The 17,906-nt window shown below is 42.8% G+C and overlaps 1 protein-coding gene and 1 long non-coding RNA gene across 2 annotated transcripts in view; one reads left to right on the top strand and one right to left on the bottom strand.

Moving 5' to 3' along the window:
* Window positions 1–17,906, bottom strand: part of wnt3a (wingless-type MMTV integration site family, member 3A) — a 93,450-nt gene that overhangs the window by 57,961 nt on the left and 17,583 nt on the right. The window lies entirely within an intron of this gene.
* LOC306943197 lies at window positions 3,531–4,365 on the top strand. Its single transcript, XR_013792367.1, has 2 exons — window positions 3,531–3,649; window positions 3,991–4,365. It is a non-coding gene; the product is annotated as an uncharacterized lncRNA (long non-coding RNA).

Here is a 17,906-nt window from a genome sequence, read left to right as displayed (position 1 = left end):
CGTTGTGTGTGTGTGTGTGTGTGTGTGTGTGTGTGTGTGTGTGTGTGTGCTCGTGTGTCTGTCGTGTTGACAGACTTTTGGAAGTGCAAATGGCGGTCAAATGACAACTTCTACGGCAATCAAGAACATATTCAAGAGACTGTTCAAAAAAAGACAGGGTGTAAGAATTATTCTACACGCACATATTTACACTCGCACACATATTGTGTGTCTGCATATGTATGTAAATAAATTAAACTTTTATTGTAATGACATTATACAAGCCACTTATCTAACTATGTTAAAACAAACCACTAACCACACAAATGTTTTGTTGTTTGTGTGCTCTCGCTCTCGTTTTCTTTTTAATTCATTTTGACAAGGCTCTTTGAAAAGCAGCACATTTATGTCCTTTTGTCACTCGCTGTGGATAATTTATGGATCGCTTGGGACTGCTCCTTGACAAGGAGAGAAAAGCCCAATTCTCTTTCATATCTATATTTTGGTAATGATATGATGTAATATGAAGCCGTTCGTGTGAATACATGGATAGGAAATAGCTTTTTTTTCCTTTTTTTTCTCCAGTCAGTCTCTAGGCTGTTCTTGGCCTTCGGCAAACACAATCATTGTTCAGGGAATCGTTTAAACCACTATAGTTATTGGACTAAGGAAAGTGCAAATGCAGACAATAGAGTGGTTACGTTACTTACACCATGACAACAGGTGGGTCCATATGTGACTTGCACAGCCATTAGAATTTGTATGTATCCGTACCATTTGCTGTGGCTCATTTGAGACTCAATCTACTAAAATATGATATTGTACTTACTATATTACTATAACATAGAGAAAACTGTAGGGAACTGGAGGAATGCAGTCTCCAACCATTTCACATCCTCCCTTCCTCTTTAGAAAGCCACAATTTGTAGACATCAAGTATGCACTCTCAGTCAATAATACGCTAGTCTGACATTTACCATGACAGGTAGATGGACACTTGTGCATGATTTATACTTGGTTGCATGCTGTGTCAGTGTCACACACACACCGGAAATAGCAGACACCGGCATGCAACTACGTATAAATCACCCTTTCAGCCTCAAATCGAATACATAATATATGTTACACTGTTTGAGGTCTAATCCCAAACACTACTAGGGGCATATATAGCTGCAAACGTGCTGTCTTCTTAAAAAGAAACGTCGGTGTTGCAATGCATTGACTCGATTAGCATTTACATACTATATCGATTTTTCACCTTTTGTCCACACAAAAGGTGAAAAACGATGAACACAAAGCAGCTTAACCACTTAAACCCCCAGCCTCCGTATTGTGGCGAACGCTTTCGCAGAGAATAGCTCACAACCTTGTCGAGCGGCCGTTTCCAGCGAAGGCTTTCTCCACGATAAAACTGAAAAGACACTATAGCATAGGGCCCAGAGGGACTCCACTCAACAATATGGGGTTTTAGGTGGTTAATGAACACAGACGGACAAGACACAGTAACTGCAATGTCAATAGTGAACGGCCATCTATAACCTTCTGAGAGGGCACCTTTGTACACAGGAGAACAGCACGACACTTCATTCTATTCCTCTGCATTCATTTCCTAAGGACATTGTATGAAATACAAAGAAATAAAGACATAGGATATTTTATGCCTTGTTTTAGATGGGTGTGAATTAACTACTGAGTGAGGGACCCAGCTTTGTATTATAGCCCCATTCACGCACTGAAGCCCCCAAAATAGTTTTCTTTTCTTTTTTATTTCCCTGAGTATTTAAATATCTGTATTTATGGATATATACAGTGCAGTGCAGATTTTCTTTTCTTCTTCTTCTTCTTGTAAATAGAAAAGGTTTATTCTCCTGTGGTAAATGAGACAAGCGTGAGGCACATGTTCAAATCTCACAGGCAATTTAAAGAGGAAATTGGTAGCAATTGGAGCGTGACACATTCTGGGGACGGTTCAGTGGTGTTCTGTTATTGATGTATTGGCTAAAAGAGTAATCATGAATACGGAGTATATTGCTGCTGTAAAACCATTTTATTTGTAAGAGATTGTAATCATCATCGCTGAGCGCGGCTGCCAGTGCCAGTAGATGCCGTCGCATGCAAACGTCCCTTAGGAAAAACAAAACAAAAAAGTTTTGATCACCGTCACCGTCGTGGCAGATGGTTTTGTTGTCTGCGGTTTTTTAAAGATGACGATCATGGGATTCCTGTTTGAATTGACAGGGAAATCACGCCTCAGGAAGCAAGCCTGGCATCATCGGGCTATTTGTCCTGAGGGGATGAATTCCAAGCATGTTGATATGAGCAGGCGTGCCAAAAAAAGAATGGTCAAAACATATACATAGAACTTTGCACGCTACATGGAAACCATAATAGCTATGCTGAGAGCCGAAGCATATAAATGCCTGCTTCCCACAGCTTTCGGTGTGCGTATCCTGCACACACTCCCGGACCCAAAACTGTGGTTCGGTTGCTATTGAAATCGAGTCAGAAAATGGTAAACAGGCACAAGAGAAATACAGTGTGCACATTCAGGTGCATTTTTGTATGTTTATGTATTGTACATAGAGGGCTACTCCGCTCAACGTTTTCACGACAAAGAACAGCATCACACAACAGTCGGTTCCAGATATTAATATTTTAGTTTTTTTTCGTATTCTGTGTTGGGACCCATTGCTCTGCACTGTTTAGTTGTCAGTGGATCATGTACAAAATTCTATTTTGTAGGAAAAAATAAAATAAAATAAAAGAAAGATAAATTATTTTTAAATACTATATTATGAGCATGTGTTCAGTGTAAATAGCGTCAAAGTCTAAACTGATTTTATATCCTGTATTTTTTACTCTGTATGGGTGTTTGTTCCTTTTGAGGTGGAGGCTTCAAGAAGCATTGTATACTTTTTCTTTTGTTTTTCATATAGATATCTCAAACATTTGTAGTAATGTAAGCACAAAACAAATCCTAACACATTTTGAAACTCCCGTTTCTTATTGGCACTTATATGGAAAAAAGTATACAAAAAGCAAATCATAACCATCAATATGATTGTATTTATGTTGCATTTGATCATTTTAGTGTAATCTAGTTCTCTTTTGAAGACGGTAGGGTCTTCTAATGTCTCCTCCCCCCTGGAATGATAAATGACAATGAACCGAGAGATCAGAGGGTCATGTTCTTTCTAATCTTCACTGAATAGTTTTATTTTTTATTTTTATGCTCACATCCAACATTTCTTTCGAGTCATCATCATCATACCTTTATTTCATCAACCGGTCAATGTGAGATTATAGGTTATATACACTCACCTAGAGCAGTGGTTCCCAAAGTGGGGTCCGGGGACCCCCAGGGGTCCTTGAGGGAGTTCCAGGGGGTCCCCAGCTAAATGATAGTTTGGAACCAAATGGACCCTTATGGGCCTGTAACTCTGAGAGCGTACAAATGGAACCAAATGGACCCTTTCAAGAGTTACATTAACATTGATTTTACAATATAAATTGGGGGGTCTCAGAGATAGAAATGCCATTAAATGGGGGCTCCGTATAGAGTAATGCATGTCAAACTGGGGGTCCTTGAAATTAAACGGGTTGAGAATCACTGCTAGAGCCGTAAAAATCTTCTTTTATGGGGGTAACTGGCATATCTTTTCAAATGGGGGTCCGCCTTAGAGTATATATGAATAGAGACGGCACCCGGATGAAACCCTGAGGCGAAATGGACATAGTGGCCGAATTTGATATTGCAGCGTGGGCCCAAACACATGAACGCGCTGGTCCGTTGACTATCATTGTGCACGTTCACGATGACACGTGAACGCTGAATGCCTGCAATGATAGTCAGCGGCAGCGCGTTCATGTGTTTGGGCCCAATCCATCCCAGAATGCACTCTGTTCCTACCCAGAATGCACAGTGAAATCGCCTCATGCGCTTTTGAGCAACTTAATGCAAGTGGATGGGAGGAGAACTCGGGTGCCGTCTCTATTCATATATACTCTAAGGTCCGCAGGGCTAAGTAATTAGTGTCAATTTGGGGGTCCTTGACGTGAACAAGTTTGGGAACCACTGCCCTACAGTATAGACATCATGTTACATGTACATTTTTGTTAGGATTTGTCCTGTGCTTGTCAAATATACACAGCAACCATGTATTGCCCTTTGTGATGATACTACACTTTACAACAAAGCTTTGTCCGTGTTCACTTATTCATGTCTTATGGGAACCCTAAATTATTTTTTTCCTCTACCTCATGTGTATAGCTTGTAGGTATAAACAGATCACAAATGACTGGTAAGAATGTATTTAAGTTATTTAACTTCTTTGTATAACAAAGGCGAAAAAACAAATCTGAAATAATAAATGAATTTTTAAATTATTTCACGTGGCATTCGGGTTGTTTGTTTTGATCCTTGCAGCAACAATGGACTCTCATCGTCGCGCACCCAGTGATTATTTTAAGCCCAAATAATGAATGAGTACGTTTTCATGACAAGATCAATCCTTTTGTTTTCCTTTGTTCGTATCCTGTGTTCCATGACAAAGTACTCAACCTAGTACTGGAGTACTTGCTGTATATTAAGTACATTTTCAAAAGAATATAGCCTACTCGAGTGTAGTACTCAAATAATTGCACTTTGATCATTTAATACAGTCCACCACCAAGTCACACCCTTCCCATTTATTGGCTACTCTTCAAAAGAGTTTGGATTGATTTACATTTTTATTGAGATAATACATGCACGTGAAAATGTACAGTACATGAGCATAACATGCTCATAAATACTCATAATTGCACGAGCATATGAACTGCTGAAAACATCAAAGGGGGTACATCCAGTATTTAAGATACTTTGATCCAATGGGTGTTCTATGCTCCAGATTGATATTTATATATACAAAGTAAACTTAAGAAGCAAACTGACTTTCTGCACTGACATTTGAGCTAAATGGACTGTATGTAGATATTAATTAATTCTGTGATCTCAGCTCACCAGGTAAAAATAACAAAAAATGAAAAACTCAGCTTTTCATTTGCTGCTCTTTCAGCTCATAGGGGAAAGCACCCATGAAGTTCAGTTCTTAAGGGGATTTTCAGTTGCCCTGGCAACAAATGGAACCATACATGAATCAGCCCACACACGTATGCTTAAAAACTGAACTGTAAAGGTTTTTCTGGGCGTGGGAAGTCAGTCCAGATACATTCATATACTAGACGCATACACCTCTGTCAGCATCTAGGTATGACGGCTGAAAATAACACACCCTCCCTGCTGGAGGAGTGATGTCACCATTATGTCTAGCTAGGCTATGTATTCAGATGTCATCACTGCAGATAGGTGTTTACTAGAATACGATATGCACCCCTGCTGGAGTTTAACACTTATCACTGAAGCCCACCCTTTATTTGCTATGACATTGTACATTGATTTAGTGTAAACTGATGATCAGGACCTATTATGCTACACATTATGCTTGCGATGGTGTCTCCTTACAGCTGTCAAACACAGTTACTATGAAACTCATTAGTAGCAGATCTGGACATAAACACATTTTTGTGTGTTTTGTGTTTAAGTTTTGGACATTTGCACCAGAACTGATACAATCTCCCCTGTTGGAACTACTATTATTTCAACAAGCCCTTCTCCCTCGCCAGATGTGTAAGGAATTAAGGGAATTTTCTTTCTCAACATCCGTGCAAATATCACATGGCCTCCTCATCACAGAAACTTCGAAGCCGGCTAATCCAAGGGAGAGTGGCCTTTTGATCCCTGCCTGGCAACGAGAGCTCCACATTATGTGAAAACAAAACACAATTAACGCCTGTATCATAGCAAAACCTGCAGGAATGTTGATTTAACTCTGCAAGTGTAAAAATTGAATCAAAACACCCTGGATTTCACAGTGATATCAGTTCTAATACCTAAAACATCACTGTAAAACCCGTGGTATCCCCGACACGTGTACCTAAATTACACCCTGCTAGTGTGAGCTATTCCTCCCCTGGGTCCTATACTCGCCTTGCCCCAAGAACAGAGTGGCCCGATGCTTCATTTATAACGGAAATAGGGGATCTATAAGCGCACATGGATCCGCTATTTCCGGCACCGCGACACCATCGCACAACAAAGTATAAATCAGGCTCAAGTATTCCTTTTGCTTTGCTCCATTCCTCAAAACTTCCTGCGCTGTGCCAGGCTCTAATACGAGCCGTAACTTTGTGGTGTGCTGTAATCCGGCAACGTTTTGACAGCTGTTACCATGAAGGAAGTGGGTGCAACTAAAGCACAGGGCAAAAAAAAGGAAAAAAAAATCAAATGAGCTTTTGCCCCCACTCTGCGTTCTCACTCCCTTGGACTGCTTGGACACAAATGCCTCAGGCAGTAGTGGAGAAAGAGCAGATAGTGAGATAAGTCTCACTGAAACCTGGAGCAGCCAGAAATGGCAACCCCCCCCCCGCCCATTGTACAGGATGTGTCCATATTGCTGAGTCTGCAAGGAGGTTTTGTGGAGGAGTGGTGGGTTTGTGGTCCAGTCGCATTGGATGTAATTGGCTGTAGAGTTGAGGGCATGACATGCATGCATAGTCACAGGTGTAGAGCCAATATGGGACAAGAAACTAAAACAGGACAAACTGACCTGTCACTTGCCATTTCAACCCTCAATGAATGTACGTACATTCAGTAGAAAGAAAGAAAGAAAGAAAGAGTAATTGAACTGAACTAATACGGCCCTTCAGCGCTATGAAGCAGGCAAACACCTGGGAGCATCACCAGAACACCAGGTCCAAGTGTTAGCTACCAAAAGACGAGCTAATCGTTGTTGAAACATATGTGCCCAGCCTTATGAAAACACCTTAGCTCATGGCACACAGGTCTGCGGAGCTCTCTGATTTATGATTTAGTTTTTTTCAGCTCTTAAAGGAAAAAGCTAGTTCCTTTTTGGAAAGTGTGATAGGGGTCTGAAGGGTTCTGCATTTACCTCCCTCGCCCTCTTCCTGTGCCCTGCCCAGGAGCATGCCCTGTTTATAAATGTTTCAGATTGTTGTTAAGTACCTGTCATGGTTCCCACTTGTCCCCTCATGCCTGGAAAAACATGTGAGCTCAGAATTTCTCAAAAACAGGAGCAAAATAATAAATAACAAAAATACAGCATGTTCAGGAAAAACACTTATGTAGTATCTGGCCATCTGCTATAAAGACATGCTGATCACCTTGAATCACGATGTATTCAGGTGTGTGCGATAGCAACCCGCAAATCACTCTTCTTATACTGTCAGCTAAGACAGGGGTTCTCAACCCGTGGGTCGCGACCCCTCGGGGGTCGCCAAATTATTTTAGGGGGTCCCCAAATTATTTTCAAAAAAAAGAAAAAGAAAAAAAGTTTTATTTATTTTTATTTTCACGATTTTTCAAAAATAGCAGACCTACAAGCTCGTAGCGCGCCACTCGGTGGCGCGCTATGAGCTTGTAGATCTGCTATTTTTCAATAGCTAAATTATAACAATGCTTAAAACACCAAAAGGGGTTCCCGCCCAAAATGGTTTAAGGTTATTGTAGCAGTCAATTTATATTGGGGGTCGGGAGGGGGCGGGGCGGGGGTCCCGAGACATTGCCAAAGCATTTCCGGGGGTCCCCGGCCAAAAACGTTGAGAACCCCTGAGCTAAGATAATGAAATGCTTGTTTGTATAGACGGAGACGCTATGTATTTCACTTCTCATTCTCACAGGTCCGGGCAAATGTCTATTAAATAAACTCCGCAGTTAACATTATCGGTTATTAGCCATGCTGGTTAAATACTTAAGCACAAGGCAGAGTATTTAGGTGTAATATATCTCGAATATGTTTTGTGATACCACTCGGGATGTGCACTGTAAAAACTATCAGCATTTTCATTTGGAAGTCAGCAGCCTCTATTGGAGGTCTCTGTCATTTCTTTTTTCTTCTTTTTTTTTTTTTCGTCTTTTTTTTTTTCCATGACTAGGGAGAAACCTCACCATGTCTGAGGTCTCCCTACAAGATACGATGGATAATGATGATAACTGGCTCAGGAGGTTTTCAACACTTGCTCACAATCATAAAAATGTCAGCCTCACATGACAAAGCTCATCTATCATAAAATCCTCGTCTTTCATAAACTGCACTCCCACAAAATCCAAAAAGGATGATTCAATACTGGACATAAATTCTGCAATATTCGGATGGGCCTAAGTCAACAAATCTTCTTTCAGGAAAAATAAAAATAATAAATAAACAAACGATTCTATAAATAATAATGGGAGCATGTGTTTCTTTCATTGGTGGACATACTTGCGGAGTGAGGAAAGCCCTGGAGATCCCATAGCGGGGGTTTCTAGGGGGATGGGACAAACATAGATCTGTTAGACGCCTGGGCTTTTTTGGCAGGGCCATTGTGCTCGCAATTGCACCAGGGGAATTGTGAGCACTTGCCAGGAGAGGTGCAGGGTTAGCAACATTTTATTCTTGAGGAAATTCCTTCTATTACTCCATTATTCATCAGATTCTCTAAGGGGACGGATGCTCTAACTGCTCTAACAGAACCCACTTGGAATAAAAAACGGTTCATCATTGAAGATATCCTAGCCCATTCTGGGCGGGAACCCCTGTTGGTGGTGCTTTAGCTATTGAAAAATAGCAGATCTACAAGTTCATAGCGCGGCACCGAGTGCCGCGCTATGAACTTGTAGGTCTGCTATTTTTGAAAAATCGTGAAAATGTGCCTCACATCTTTGAATATATATTATTACAAAGTGAACATTTTAACTCAAATCTTTGCTTCTGGGGGAGGTCCCTGGAACAACATATTTTCAGATGGGGGGACGGAGGCACATTACATATAGTTTCTGGGGTCCTTGACATGAAATATTGAGCACCACTGATACAGAAACATGAGGTTTTTCAGAAAACTGTCAGGATTTTGAGGACATATTTTTTTTAAATTTCGACGTCGGGTCTAAATGGGCTAGACATGGGAGCTTTCTGATGTATAACCACTAGGATATGGGATAGACATGTCCCCCCTCAGTCCATCAATTTGCCTGGACAGTAAGTACTTTGGAAGGTCATATTGAAATGGAAATCCAATACCAAAAGTATAAAAGTACGCGCAGGAAAGACAACAACAGCCTGACGGTTTGCTTATTGTGAGAGAGGAACTTCATTGGAGCAGCCAGGTCAACACCTGTGTTGTGCATCAGGCCAGGGGGATGGATGAAAGATTGACTTGTCTGACAAATTGTATAGGCTTATTTTCGCACAAGAAAAATGCCCGAGGGTGCCTTCCTTCGCCACAAGAACTTGGGGAACATTGCAATGCCACAGACAACATAGGATACAAAGTTTCTATCGCGTGTGCGATAGAGTTCGATTCGGGGGGGGGGGGGGGTGTTGGGGGGGAAATCCATGCCTCTGCTTGTTGATATCCCCCACAATTAATTTTTCACCGGCAGCTGGAGATATGTTTTATACCATGATTCTGGTCAGAAGGAATGAAATACATGCTTTTCCGTTTGGGAAATGTAGACAGACACTGTCTCATATATATATATATTTGATATTTATGTCTAATAATAATATCCCAATTTGACCTAATTTAAAATGTATGTTTGGTTATGGTCCCCCATTTTTTAAATCTACAAGCTCTGTCATTTTCACTGTTTGTTGTCGTCTTGCACTGCAAAGATCTGCTCTATGGATGCTACAGTACAGTGTACAACCACTCTCAAGGTTGTGTCGGCTTGTGTGTATGTGTGTGTGTGCGTGCGTGCGTGCGTGCGTGTGCGTGTGTATACGGAGATATGGTGGATGTGTGGATGTACTGCAGTGCCAGGGGACACAATGACAGCATGATGAAAGTGCGGGGGTTCAGAGAGACACGGCCGGGGGGCCGCGGAGGCTGCCGTCCAGGCCAGCTCATGCTACGACCGTGCAGTAAAGATTCCCCAGCTGTCCTGTGGATTAGCCTGTGTGCTTATGTGATTAGGATACATGGCACCGCGGCTCGAGCAGGCGCCTCTGACCCGGGGAATGCGGGGATGAGAGGGGAATGGATGGAAGGAGAAGGGATATGGGTGGTGGACAGTGGTGATGCTGCTATACTGTTAGGAGTTGCCAGGGACTTGAACCAAGAAATGCACGGTAAAAGTAAAATCCTTTGTTTAATTGAACTACCCCGTATTGTGCCGAATGTAAGATGACTCTGATTATAAGACGATCCCCATTTTTGAATATCAAATAATCTAGTCCTGATTATAATACGACCCCGTTTTTTTTATATTCAGGCCAATAGGGACCTTAAATGTAGTGATGAAGTGATTTTCTTGGTTAAAATAAGTGTTAAAACGCTCTATATTGCTATAGTACTCATTGCTATTGAGTGTTTGTGCAGTAACAGGATATGTCTCTCCAGCTTTTTCAGAAACTGAAACTGGGATACCGATTGTATCCAATCAGGATACAGTCAGGATACAGATTAAACAAGTGGAATTGTAAGTGAATGACACAAAGAAATGAGCATGCAGACAACATTGGAACTGGAACACTATAAAAAAATCACACCCGTGTGAACTGAGTGGTGCAACTCCCCTCCCCCCCCCCCCCCCCCCCCCCCCCCCTCTCTCTCTCTCTCATTAGCAGGCAACAGTGCAGCACTATCTCTCTCTCTCTGTTTCTGGCACAACAGCGCCACTGGTACTCTAAACATAGTAACATAGTCGCGGACATTGCTGTTCCTTGGAGTGGTTGCACCACTCAATAAAGCTGATAAAATGGCTACTCTCTCCTGATTGTCTGGAATTTTGTCACCTACCTGAAAATGTATTTTCTGTTTTCTGAGCTGGAGAGACAGGGAGACCCCTGTTACTGAACAAACACTCTATAGCAGGGATGTCGAACTCAGTTTGGGGTGGGGGCCGCATTGGACGAAATGTGAATTCTTGGTACTTAGCTACTCATTGTCACAGCTGAGCCAGAGCAATTAAGGCAGTCGAAGGGAGGGGGGAGCGCCTCCCCCTCCATCCCTTGCTTAGAAGCAAGCACTGCTCAGAGCACTGGCTTAGAGGTAGTGTTGATTAACTTTTTTTGAAATCATGTTGCGGGCCGCATTGGACGTCTTCGCAGGCCGCAAAATGCCCGCGGATCACCAGTTTGACACCACTGCTCTATAGCAATGATTACTATCAGAATATAGTGATTTAACCTTTAATCTGAAAACATTTTGTTTTAACCAAAAAAATATCACGTACCCTACCTATAATATAAACCATGTATACTTCATTAAGGGTGTCTGTGCTCCTCATTTCTTTCCTGTCTAGACCAAATCTCTTCAGTGAAAATTGACGATCTACAAGCTTACAATGTGTTGCAATATGACTTACTGTATAGAGGGTATGCGCATGCATAAAGTGAATGGCAGATCCAGTGGCAAATCGAGTGGCAAAGTGAGTTTTTCTGTTTGGATGTATGAGCTGTCAAGGCCAGAAAGTCGTTTTTTGCCACTCAGTAGGCATTCCCGCATAACTTCCGGGTATGATGATGTCACGCGCATACCCTCTATTGTGCGATTGTAGATCTGCTTTTCCCCCCTGAATAGGGACATAGGGTTCATGTGGTTATTTTTTGGGCATGCCATTACTGTCCAAAAATTACAAATCTACAAGTTCCAAAATAGCAGATCTACATGCTCGCAACGTGTTCTGATATTTTCCGCATCACCCTACATAAGTAATGAGGCTATGAATGTATGGAAAAACTCAACTCATAAAAAAGCTGTGTCTGCATACTGTAGGTGAGAAGGTGTGTACTCATTGGCACAAATGATCACAAAGGTTATTGATCTCTGCTTGAACGACACATGTGAAATCGCTGGGCAGCATGGAAAAGCTTTTTTTTTTCCAACTTGGGGGAAACATTGACGTTATATAGCAGGAAGAACTCTGGCTTTTCCTCCTGCATCCTCTTATGAAAATGTGTTCATGTTGGCCTGGGAGAGCTCGAAATGACTGACATATGGAATGACAAACAATGTGACAGCAGGGTGTGTGTGTGTGTGTGTGTGTGTGTGTGTGTGTGTGTGTGTGTGTGTGTGTGTGTGTGTGTGTGTGTGTGTGTTGCCCTCCAATCCAGAGCTCTGCACAGCTGCACATAGCCCAGTTCCACTCTACCAGACACTGTGGCATGGATTCAACAGTGACGCTGACCTCATGGGTCACAACATGCTCTGCTAGCTTGAAGGGAGTTGGTGCGGCCATCGCAAGTAGCCCATAAAATGCAGCACGAAACAGGCTCATTTTGCAAGGCATGCACAGAGCACTCTCTGACTAAAGGTCCCTGCTCCCCACACAACAGGGGGTGATATTTCCATGCGATTAATTCACCCCGAAAATGTATTTTTGTCCGTCGAGAGTACTTCATCATATTCTATGATGAAGTGATGTCATTCTTATTGGGAACAAGGTCGATTTTCCGGAGCTTCCGCACCGTGAATAAAGGCATCAAACCTACAGTATATTAACGAGGCCTCAACTATATGGTAGTATAATAGTTACGATATTCATATACATATTCGCCGGTGAGTATTACGCGTTTTCATAATCATTAAGGCCTATTTGTCATAACCCCTGGTGTTTAATGAGGCCTCAACTATATAGTTTTGATATTCACACACTTGCCGGTGAGTATTAAGCGTTTTCATAATCATTAAGGCCTATTTGTCATGCCCCTGGTGTTTAAAATGTCTTTAATGCTTACTTTATACTCCATACAAGCTCACAGCGCATTGCGGAAACTTCTGGAAGTATAAATCAGGCTTTACTTGCGCCTTCTACTCCAGCACCTCTCCGTTAAATTGATTCCACATTCTGTGTGGCCATGCAGCTGTAATATTGGTGAGTGAGCATTAAATATGAAACGCGTTAAACACGAACACTAGTTTGTGGTGGCCGGCCGAGCAAAGCTCCATCTGTTGTAATCCCCACGAATGCAAAGATATAGTCCGCGGGCCTTGTTAAGATTCCCACACTCGCCGGGGTTTTGTGAGCGCTGTTTACCAACCAAATTGAATCCCGGGGGGGATAAGGGGGGCGGGGGGGGGGTCTTGTTGAACAGAGGGGGTACTTGAGGATCTGTCACCATGATCTCAGCAAGTGTGGCTCGCTGATTCAATGGGAGCCTCAGAGAGAAGTATAGTAGAAGGAGACAAGGATGGAGGGGGCGGATCTCCATTTTGTGTGAATTTGGTCATTTGCTGGCTGAGGTCAGCCCTTTAAGATTAGAGGGGAGGGGAGGGGTGTGTGTGTGTGTGTGTGTGTGTGTGTGTGTGTGTGTGCCGGGGGCGGGCGAAGTAAAATTGTTAATCCATTGAATTTGCTGGAGTTAACACATTGGCCTGTGTCCAAGGGAGACTTAAGTCACAATTGGAGGAGAGTAGATACATTGAGAGGGGATGGTGGGAAAGTTGAAATGCCTCTTTTCTTTGACAAAAAAAAGGGGGAATTTGAACATCACTCCGAGTAGGAAATGGAATCATTGCTCTGCGGTAGGTTTCATCCTGAAAACAACCCACTGTTGCTCTTCATTTATAGTTTAATAATGGCTAATCAATTTCTTTGTCAGATCGATTTGTTTGTCAAATTTGTTAATCACATTTGTTCAATTTCAATTCTACAATTCTGAAATAGCAAAACAAAAGATCTGTCAATTTTCCTCCAGGGATTAATATATCTTAAAATACAACTTGAAATGCACTTTAAGTGACTTGCCTGATTTATGAAGCATCCCCATAACCAAGCCCCAGATCGAATCTCTATAAATATTTCCCCATCAACCATCATAGCCCTCAGAGAAGTATTTTTTCCATTGCTATATAAACATTACAAACATTGCCATCATCATATGTATTAATAGTGTGGCAATGAACAATTTCATTTTGACGACTCTGGAACAAGGGGTGCATTGTGTCAGACGTGATGACCTGTAGCTGGATTCACAGATTCTTGGGACAAGTTTAAACAGGACAACAAACGAGAGGACAAAGAAACATTCCTTGTGTCAATGATTCTTGTGGGGTTTTTTTGTTTGTTTTTCTTCTACTCCATGTTTTCAATTACGTTAGCAGACCTGTTGAGAGAGAGGAGCAAGATTACTGTGGAGAGAAAAAACGGCAGCGACGTGGCTTGACAGCTATTTATGGAGTTGCTGTAGTGTAGCAGCCTCGCAGGAATGGTCCAACAACTTGACTTATTGAATTATGGAGAAGCTGTCGACAGGTTGAGCAACTGTCTCTCCCCCCCCCCCCATCTGTGTGTTCCCATACATTCACTTTACTCATCGGCGTCATCGCTGCTCTGTGGCTGTCAGTTTGGGGCTCCATTCCTTGGCTGCATCCACCCTGGCAGAGTGCACCTTGCATTCTCTGATCACAATGACACCGGGACATCATTTGTCCTCCTGCTCAAAGCAAGACTCGCACTACAAGAACAAGCACGCACGCACACACACACACACACACACACACACACACACACACACACACACACACACACACACACACACACACACACACACACACACACACACACACACACACACACACACACACACACACACACACACACACACACACACACACACACACACACACACACACACACACACACACGATAATTCAGACTCTCTGTCAGTCAGGGCTAATTAGCAACTTGAATTTGTTAAAAAATGACACGCCCTAAAAATAATGCACATGAACGAAACAACGATTCAATGAATTTCAGTGTCAGACACGTCATGTTATTGTTTCAGATTTTTGTCGGTTTTGAAGGCGGCATGCATGCAACTGCAAGTGGATGATATATAGTAGGCGCTGAAGTATTTCATCCAAAGGGGACTTTAACAATGAACACACAAAGTGAAAGCAGGTATTGCACGGTTTGCGATGACTTGACTTTCATTGTGTGCCTCATGAGCATCTAGGTCTGGCCATAATGCAACGATGAAGTCAGTGGTGGGCTAGAACCACGCACATGGATTCAATCCAGAAACACTGGAACCTACTGTACCAGTCAAAGAATGTGGACATGCTTAACCGCAGCCAAGATGGGAATGCACCTGCCAAGATGGCAAATAATGTGTGAAGGCTAGGGGACCTGGCACCTCTTCGGCTTTTGTCCTACGAGCCCCGAGCCCCCCCCCCCCAGCTGGTTGAAGGTGAGACTACACATGCCAGGCCCCCGCAGAGCGCGGGCCCGGGGAGAAGTGTGCCCCTTGCAGGGCAGGAGGGGGAAAGGTGTGGCAATGAGATGTTCATGTTGTCGCCACTAACCAAGCGTATCCGGCGGCGGGCGGGGGCCGTTCAAGATTAATGTGCAGCAGGTGTTGGGTGTCTAGACCTCGCGGAGAGAGAGAGAGTGAGGAGTGCACTCACTGAGTAATTGAAAGTGCAGGTGCATCTTGGGATACTGCCAGCATGTGGGGCTGCTGCACAGTGGAAATCGTCAGTATTAATTTAACACTGGGAGTGTAAAAGATTGACCCAAATGGACCCGTAAATGAAATGAACACTGATGATTTTACAGTGTAATGTTTTTTTGTTTTTTTTTAAGCTACATGACATCTCACTTTTGGGGCTCAGGCTATTACATAAAATGGCCCCGGTGAAAAACAACATGCGATGAGGAATGCCAGATTCGCTTGTAAAACATCTCATGACGATTAAGGACTTCTGTTTCTTTAACGTTGCAGCAGGCTATTAATGTTTCATGAGTTCACTTTTTTTTCCCTTGCTTGCTGAAGTGATATAAAATGACTTGGCGCCGAGTCTGGAATAGAACCCTCACCAAATTTGTCCGTTTAATGAAAAAAACTTGGTGGGTTTGGCTTCCTCTATTGACACAAGGGAGGTGGAAGCCAAGGTATACAATCAAATGTTCTTGAAAAAGGAAGTCTTCGGAACACAGATGGAATAATGTCACCCAATATTCATAGCTATAGTGATCACGTTTTGTTGTGACATTCTGTAATGACTGCAACGAGGGATGTGTTTGTTATTCATTGATTGAATTACATTACAATGTATAATGTGTGCGTATGGTCTCTATAATCTCTGACATAGCCTAATAATTATAATCATAATATGCATAATCATAATAATAATTTGTCATTGTTTGATGAACTCACTACATAAGTGATGTTAAGATAATCATAAAAAAAAAGAATGCACACTGACTGTACACATATATAAGAGGGATTTAACATGTAGTTAGCATGCTTTGCAATTGGTCAATAAGTGAGCATAAAATTGTTGATTTGTGTTCAATTTACTGTTGCTGTAATTGTGACGCCTGTTCTATTCACTGACCTGTACGGCCACTCCTGGCTTGAGGCCCTCGCCGGCTATCAGTCTCCCGGGCTAAGAGGATAATGTGTTAGCTGATATCTCAGCTCAGTGTGGTGCTGAAATGGGAAAAGGGGGAGTTTGGAGGAGGTAATGATGGACCACTTTGGTTTCTCCTGAGAAAGAGGAATTCCGGCGCAGTCTGGGAGGGCGTAGACCACGGCTGGATTTATACTTTGTCGCATGGCGGAGTCGCGCAAACCAATATGGCAGATCTACAAGCTAACAACGTGCGGCATCCGCAACACCTCGCAAGCTTTTAGATTGGCTAGTTTTGGTTGCGCAATGGATGTACAGTATCACGGTTGTGTGACACAGCCACATACAGTAGACCTATACGTCTCTGTGTTTATTCAAGCTGCATGCAGCTAACGACTTATTATAATAATAATTGATTGATCATAATATGAAGTGCAATGTAGACTACTTTTCAGATTCATAACCTAGTCCCATTGTAATGATATGATGTGAATTCTTTATGTCAGGCCTATAGCATGAAATAACACGATGGTATTCCATACACTGAGGCAGGGGATGGTCTCAAATGCATGGTTTGTAAGACTGAAACAACCTCGTAAAACATGACTTCACCAGCACACGGCTCTGCAGTGCGAGCCTGGGTGAGCCGACACTGTAAGACTGTGCCAGGGTAAGGTCCCCTTTCTCTCCTCACACTGAGCCTCTCCAGTCATGGATCACAGCGCTGGAGAAGCGGCTAATAGCTCTCTCTAGCTGGGCCTGTGCTAAATTCTCCCTCCACTAAAATTATTCCTCTGGGAATCAATGGGCCCATTCTTTTGTGAGCTGCAGTTTGCTCGATGGTCCCAACCTCGATGTGAAACATTAGACAGCAATGGGGAAAACATAAAACATAATACTTGTGTGACCAGCTTGTCATTGGCTCTTCGGTGGCTGTGTTAAGAATGTTGCCCAAGATAGAAGATTCAGTGCAGGAGAGGTTGAGGCTACACCGTGAAATCCTCGGTGTCTATTTAACCGAGAGTGTACAAAATGGAACCACATGGACCCTTATGGGTCCTTCAGGGTCCATTTAAGTACACACTCAGAACAGACTCTGCACACTGAGACTGAGTCACACCAGCACATTCATTCTAAAGGGCCTTTCAAACGCGACGCGATTTAATGCGCCTATAGTTCATTTTCAATGAGACCTGCGTTTTTGCGCAGAGCAGTCGCGGTGCGACATCGCAAGTGTATTTACGTGAGTGCGGTCCCGTGAATTTGTTGCGCGCGTGCTCGTTTCGTGCACACGCCCGCGGCTCACCAGACCTGGGTTCTGTTTAGAATTTTTTTTTTACGCTTGCGTTGTCGCGCCCCTCTTTAGAAGACCTGTAGCAGACCTCTCGTTAATCCAGGCAACAACGCGTGCGTTCCTCACTTTCCGTTTGAAAGGCCCTTTATGCCGTTTGTTGAAATAGGGCGTGAAAAGATGTTTGGACTCATTAATTGAACCAATGGACACTTGCGATCCCAATCACTGGTAACACTTA

Source organism: Electrona antarctica, assembly GCF_951216825.1.
Source record: "Electrona antarctica genome assembly, chromosome: 19".
NCBI classification, from domain to species: Eukaryota; Metazoa; Chordata; class Actinopteri; order Myctophiformes; family Myctophidae; genus Electrona; species Electrona antarctica.
Note: the sequence above shows the minus strand (reverse complement) of the source record. Positions and strands in the feature narration are given on the sequence as shown.